Source organism: Panulirus ornatus, chromosome 22 (genome assembly GCF_036320965.1).
Source record: "Panulirus ornatus isolate Po-2019 chromosome 22, ASM3632096v1, whole genome shotgun sequence".
NCBI lineage: Eukaryota > Metazoa > Arthropoda > Malacostraca > Decapoda > Palinuridae > Panulirus > Panulirus ornatus.
This window is the reverse complement of record NC_092245.1, coordinates 14,208,404-14,215,903: the sequence shown is the minus strand read 5'-3', so window position 1 is coordinate 14,215,903 and position 7,500 is coordinate 14,208,404. Positions and strand designations below refer to the sequence as shown.

General features: G+C 43.6%; 2 long non-coding RNA genes across 2 annotated transcripts in view; one reads left to right on the top strand and one right to left on the bottom strand.

The window, feature by feature from the left end:
- LOC139756568 (uncharacterized) overlaps positions 1-7,500 on the bottom strand; it is a 512,804-nt gene that overhangs the window by 197,713 nt on the left and 307,591 nt on the right. The gene's annotated exons all lie outside the window — the stretch shown is intronic.
- LOC139756566 (uncharacterized) overlaps positions 1-7,500 on the top strand; it is a 155,426-nt gene that overhangs the window by 142,098 nt on the left and 5,828 nt on the right. The gene's annotated exons all lie outside the window — the stretch shown is intronic.

Genomic DNA, 7,500 nt, shown 5'->3' with positions numbered 1-7,500 from the left:
CCTTCACGTTTTCTTTCGTGTTCTTCAAGGCATATGTTTCTCTCATTAACATCCGTCCACCATTAACATTAATCAGGAGGAGTCGAGATCCAGATGACGACTAGGATCAGCAGAGAGAGAGAGAGAGAGAGAGAGAGAGAGAGAGAGAGAGAGAGAGAGAGAGAGAGAGAGAGAGAAGAGGAAGGGAGGGAGACAGTATGACAGAACAAGACCCCAACTAAACCACGACACACGCCAAAGCTCTTCCCCTCTCAAACCTCCCCCAGTACCTCTCTCTCTCTCTCTCTCTCTCTCTCTCTCTCTCTCTCTCTCTCTCTCTCTCTCTCTCTCTCTCTCTTTTTCCGGACCGTCACTATCGGCCTCATCATCACCTGCCGAGCCACTATCATTATCATCCCGGTTATCTTCACCGTCGCCCTGGCTCTTCATCACGCCAATCATCATTTCCAGCAGTTACATCACACACACACACCACCACACACACTCTCACCTCCGCAACACATTCATTACGAGGATCGTCTGTTTTCGGGCGACAGCCATCGCTGGTCCTTTGTGGGCCGAAATGACAGTAAAAAAAAAAAATAAAGGAAAAAAAAATCTTTGCGATGAATAAAGAAAAAAAAGAAAAAAAGAAAAGCTTCCTCGGGGTCTTTGACTTCGGAGACGAGACACCGAAGAGCAGAGGAAAGAAGAGGGATCCAAATCGGAAAGGACGTGCAATGAAGGAGGGAGAAGAAAACGTGGCACACATTTCGCAATTCGTATGGTCATTTGTTAGATGTCATAATTTTGGCTGTGATAACTACAGCTTAAGGAACTCAGAAACTGGAGGTGATTTCAAACCTAAGAACATGCATCTACGAAATTCGAGACCTCGGAACTTAAACATGGAATAAAAACATTAAAATCAACCTAATACTTTTTTTTTTCAATTCTCATCTTTTCAGATGAAGAAGTCGAATGGAGAACAGCAGCCAGAGACAAGTGGAGCACCTGAAGACCCCTTTTACAACACGATCTAAGCCACAGAATTAACTCCTGAATCTTGCTTAGCATTTTTCGACGTGCTTGTCTTTTAGGTGTACCTTCTGACATAACCCCCTTCTCTACGACGTGTTTCTCTCCCTCTCATTATCTACTTAAAGTGTGTAAGTGAGAGGCAAGAAAATTGGCCAGTATGAAGGGGGGATAGGGGGGATTAGGGGCTTGTTGACAGGGGAGGGGGGTTGGGGGTGGAGAAAGGGAAGGTTCCTGGCTTGTAGGTAAGGAGGCAAATTTGCAACCAAGGGAAAAATCCCATCAGTTAAGGGGAGGAGGAGTGAGGCTTTAAGCAAAGTGTGGATGGGGAAGGTTGTGGGTAAAAGGTGTGAGGCATGGGACAGAGGGGTAAAGTTGTAGGCAACTGGATAAGTTCGTGGGCAAGTAGGTAACTTTGCAGACGTGTGGGTAAGTTCACTGGGAGTTCTTACACGAGTGGGTAATGCTCCTTAAGACACGCATGTAAATTCGTACACCAGTGGGTAAGTTCGAAAACAAGTGAGGCAAGTTCGCAGTTGACAAGAGGGTAAATTCGTGGGCAAATACGTAACTTCATTATCAAGTGGGTGACTGAAGAGGACGAACGAGTACGCTTAAATAAGTGGGTAAATTGTTTATCTAGTAGCACATAAACTCCATGTAAACATGAGAGGTCTTGCATTAAAGGTTATCTTGGGATAAATCTGCAAATAAATTGGAAATTCACAAAGCATTATTGCCACACAAAGTGAGCCAACTGGATCAGGGACATCTGTTCAAATACTAAAAGACTTCTACTTAGAGAGAGAGAGAAACATAAATACATCCCATCTTATGAGAGAGAAAAAGGAAAAAAAAAATCATCGGTAGATTAGAAAACAGAAGCACAAGAAAAATATCTTTTTTTTAAGATTTAGTGTTAGAATAATAAGGAGAGAATCAAATGTTCAGTGAAAAAAGAAAAGACGAGATAAGGAAGAATGAAACCCACTGTTAACACAGAAGTTATCTCGAGACATCCCTAAAGGAATACATATATATATATACAAATATATTTATTCTGCAGCAGAAATATTTTATTAGGCAATAAGCAACACCATAAATTACTTTGCTCTGGCGGATGCCGCAAACAGTGGCAGACATATATCATGGCGAGACTTAATGTCCAAAAAGAAAAACATAACTTCGACGTATATTAAAAGAGAGAAAAACTGCTCGAAGATGAGGTTTAAACAAAATCTTAATCTCTCTTTTTTAAGAAAAATACAAAACAAAAGTCTTATGGGTAAGAAAATAAAAGCACAAGTATCTGTAAGATGGGGACAATTTGTTGTCTAATAAAAGCCCAATCTACCCAATACAGCGTAGATGAACGAACGCATAAGACAGCGAAGTCTAACATACGAATCAATCAAACCCAACAAACCTAACGACTCACAGAGAGGCCTATGCCACCAACCAAAGGAACGTCTTTGAGGGAGAGAAGGGAAAAAATATGTGTACGAGATGACAGACGTGATATTCTGGTTTGGAGAAAAAAAAAATTGCTGGGATATTATAAAGGCATTATAAACCTTGTGACGCACACACACAAAAAAAGATTAGCGGCGTTTAATGAGGGTTTTTATAAATGCTCGGCCTTGGAAGATTCGTGCCTGAATGCAATTAAGTTCCCTCTTTGATTTACAGGCATCTGGTCGAGTATATATATATATATATATATATATATATATATATATATATATATATATATATATATATAGTTCAACTTTAACTACAAAAAAAAAATACACAACATAGCCACAGTTCTTCTAGCTGTAGGTACATATGGAAATAGGTATGGAGGTACACGTGTTAATATTTCTATGATATATAACACTATTTGATTTAGATTCTATTGTTTGAGTTGAGAAAATAGAATCAGATAATCCAGTCTGACCAGAGAATCTTATCTTGTTATGATGTCATGACTTCGGCAAAGATGAAAGGGAATATTTCTAAATTCTCAAGACTGACCTCATCTCATGACACAGCGCTGGAGGACTTCATCTTCATAAAAAAAACGTTTGGTATTTACACTGAAAAACGTTTGAATAAGATACCACCGTGAATGATACAGAAAGTATGCGGTATACTCAGCATGAGTATGTGGTATATTCTGCATGACAAGACTGACATCTCAAAACCTGAAGTGGTTCAGGTTTTGATCGACAGGCATCTAGTTTAATGATCGAGGAACGTTTAGCAGTTTTGAGAAAAGAAGAAAAAAAACGTTTGCGACTTCTAACAAGGAACGCTGACAGAATAACGCAAAGAATTATCATGAATTTTCGAGCAACGTCAGTGCGCATTTTTCAACAACGACGCATTCAGTACTTTAGACCAAAAACGTCGAGTGTCTTCAACGGGGAAACGTTCACTCCTCCATGGTCCAGAACGTTTACATCACACTGTCAACCAAGCATGTCACTCCTCAAGGAATACTCCGGACGACAAGCCATCACTACTAAAAATGACGAGAGAAAATGTGACTACAGTGTCATTCAAACTAGTAGAAAAAGAAAAAAACACCCATAGGTTTTCATCTATTCACTGTGACACGTCAGCCACATCAAAATGGCACTAAGAAAAAAAAAAAGATAAAGAAAACACAAACTGTTGGATAATAATCAACGTTATATGTAAACTTGGCTCCATCATACTGTAGGTAAACAGGACAAATACACGAGTCCCTTCTTCAGCAGTTAAGTCAAAATACAATTACATTTTGTCGTATATTACATGACATGCGATGTAAATCCTTTCCATGGGCCAACAGAATATATGTATATATATATATATATATATATATATATATATATATATATATATATATATATATATATATATATATTGAAGTTTTCTCGTCTTTACGACTTTCCCTCAAGTAACATGCCTCAGCCCTTTCCTCAGTGGGCATCAGACGATAATGACAGAGGAATATATGGTTTGCGCTTGACAAAACACACACGCGCTCCTCCTGCAACAGTCGAACCTCTCCACATTCTGCTTTCACCTCCGTCCATCATCGCCAGTCAAATTCAAGGCACTGTTTATGCAAAGGAGACTTTAACATTGGTATCTTCATGCTTCCACAGCTCTCTCTCTCTCTCTCTCTCTCTCTCTCTCTCTCTCTCTCTCTCTCTCTCTCTCTCGTCGGCTGCCTCCCCTTCTACCCACTTAAATGCCAGCCCGTGTTTTCAATAGTCTAAAAAGGCTTTCCTGTGATATCTCAAATTTTTTTTTTCCTCCATCGGCAGTTTGTAGGTCTACAGCCCTTCTACATTAACTTCTCCAAACATCCTCATCGCTGCCTCCTAACTCAAAGAGACTGATTCAACCTTCACTCGGTTACCACGACCTACCTCCTCCTCCTCCAGCCCCTTACACCAACACGATAAACCCTGGCTTAATGAGCTATCTACTTCTTCACTAAGTAAATATCCTTTGTTTGATTACCTCTCTACACTAATCAAAACCCCGTCTTCTCATCTACTTTCCCGTTGCTTAAACTTTTCTGAAGTCTGCATTATCTATACCTTCTCTCGTCTATGTACCATCTCCACCGGCTAAATCCCCCCTTTTCTACCTCCTATCTACTGCATCCAAATTTCTACTCATCCCCCTCCCATCTACAGCATCTAGACTTTATCCTCACGTACCTACTATCTTCAAAAGATAAACTTTCCTTCATCTACAGCAGCTAAACTTACCCCTCCATCTATCTCCCATCTACAACATCTAGACTTACCCCTATCTACTTCCCATCTACAACAACTAGACTTCCCCCTATCTACCCCCATATCCACAGCAGCCAACACTCCCTTCACTTAACATGCCTGTTCTTGAAGAATCAACAGCACTCTTGACACACATTTCCTTGCCTCTTGCCTTCCAAACCGCATCGTTGCGTTTGCTTGCTTGCTCAGGCCCTCGCTGTACTTAGCCAGGCCACACCGGGTTTTCTCCCCGGCCACATTACGCTTGCTCCTTGCCATAATGAGCTTCGTCGGGCAACAACGAACCTGGTTCGGGCCAAATCGAGCTTGAGTTTGACGTTGACCAGAATGAGCTCGATCTAAGCCACATCGAGCTCGATCTTAGCCACAACGAGCTCGATCTTAGCTACCTCGAGTTCGATCTTAGCCACAACGAGCTCGATCTTAGCCACAACGAGCTCGATCTTAGCCACAACGAGCTTGATCTTAGCTACAACGAGCTCGATCTTAGCCACTGTGAGCTTGATTGTAGCCACAACGAGCTCGATCTTAGCCACAACGAGCTTGATCTTAGCCACAACGAGCTCCATCTTAGCCACAACGAGCTCGATCTTAGCCACAATGAGCTCAGTCCCAGGAACATTTCCCAGCATACTAGGCACACCTGCAGCTCCCCTCAACCATATTCCCTTTAATGCTCATGATTCGTGCTCTCCTCTAATCTAAATCGTCCTCTCTTTCCCCCCCCTCTCTCGCTCTCTCTCTCTCCCTCTCTCTCTCTCTCTCCCCTCCTCTTTTTTTCCATCTTCCTTCCATCTCCTCCTCCTCTTCTCTCTCTCTATCTTTATCCCAGTCGAACACCCTTACTGACATGCCTCGCACCTCCTCCGGTCCCTCCTACTCCGCCAATTCATATTTCATTCCTCCTCTTTTTGAACTCCATTTTCAACGTCTTACTCGGCATGTATCGATTTTCTCTCTTCCCACCCTCCTCCTCCTCCTCCTCACACCTGCCTACCTACCTACCTACCTACCTACCACTCCCTCCTCCTCCTCCTCCTCTCACTACCCCTTCCTCCCTCCTCTCACCACCTCACTCACTACCTTCCATCCCACCACCTCCCCTCCTATTTCCACCTACCACCCACCTAGCCCACCCAACTTCCCTTTCCCCCCTCCCCCCCTTGGTTCCTCCATCCTTCCAAGACTTACCTCCCCTCAGGGGCACATATCTAAGGCCCCCTTTGCTATTCTTCTTCCCACTTATAATCTTTTCCACCTCACCATGATCCGTCCTCTCCTCCCTTTTATTCCCTCTTCACCCTTCACTGTCTGTCTCATCCCTCCTCTTTTTTTTTTCCCTTTCACTGTCTACACGTTTATCTTCCCCTCTTCCTCCCCCTTTCTCTTACCATAATCGTCCCATCTCACCTCTCCTTCTTCCAGCCATCTTCTGTACGTCCTCCTGTACAACCTTGTCGTCAGCTAGACTCCTAAGTCCTCACTGTAATTCCCTTGATGCCCACCGGATTATCTCATTCCCTTCTCTTCTGATCAATTTGTGACTCCCTGTCCTTTCCCTTCTATCACCGATGGTCGACATTTCATTCTTCCCTCTTCCTTCCCTCAGGAGCTTCCCTCGTTTTTTTTTTTCCAAGTCTCTGTTTACTTTCCCTCCTGATCCACTTCTAGTTCCCATCAACTCTTCCTCGACACCCTTTCTCCTTCATCTTATCCTCCTCCTCCTCCTATTCCTTCTTCTTTCGTATTCCATTAATTCTAGCCACTTAGTTTTATTTTCTCTTCCTCCTCTTCTTTTACCCTTCTTTTTCGTTCTGATTTTCATATCTACCTTTTACCTCCTCCTCCTCCTCTTCCTCCTATTCCCTCTCCTTTTCCTCCCCCTCTTCTTTTCTCCTATTCTCTCTCTTCTCCTCCTCCTCTTCTTCCTCCTATTCCCTCTCCTCCTCCACCTCCTCTTCCATCTCTTCTTTCGATACTTCTTTTCCCATTCTTCTCTCGTATCTATTCTCCACCGCCTCCTCCTCTTCCATCTACTCTCCTTTTTCTCTCTATCCTCTTCCTTCCACTCCTCTTACAGAGCCACCACGAATTCCCACCCCGTGCCATAACCCCCACCTCCCCTCCTACTCCCCACTCTCCCTCCCCTCCCAGAAGGTCATCCATCATAGAGGTCATAATAGTTTAGAAGACATATTGCTACCTTTCCAAATGTGGTATACGACCCTGAGTCCCCCCACCCTCCTACCACACCCCTCACCTCCCTCCGTCCCCTCCCCCTCTCACACTCTCCCCCAGGGACCCTCCCCATGTCCTCTCCCCCCCCCTCCACCACCCTCCTCCACCTCCACCATTCCCATGCCAAGAAATCGAGGTGGCACGCCATTCACGCCCTTGTGTCAGAGGGCCAAACGGACGCTTGTCGTGAGGCACCTTTATGATATACATTATTTTCTCTCCTTTCAACTGAACTTTTCCTTTTCCACCTTTCTCTTCTCTTCCTGCTACTCCCTCTTACGCATTCTCTTTCTTCCTCCTGCTCTTCCTCCTCCTCCTCCTCTTTCCCCCCTCCTCTTTTCTTCATTCTCTGTGTTTATCATCTGGATCTTCGCTTACCCTAATTTCTCTAATTCTCTCGTTACATTACCTCACAGACGTTCAGCATTTAAGTTTCTGATGAAGGCCTTTCGCTCCATCTCGGACA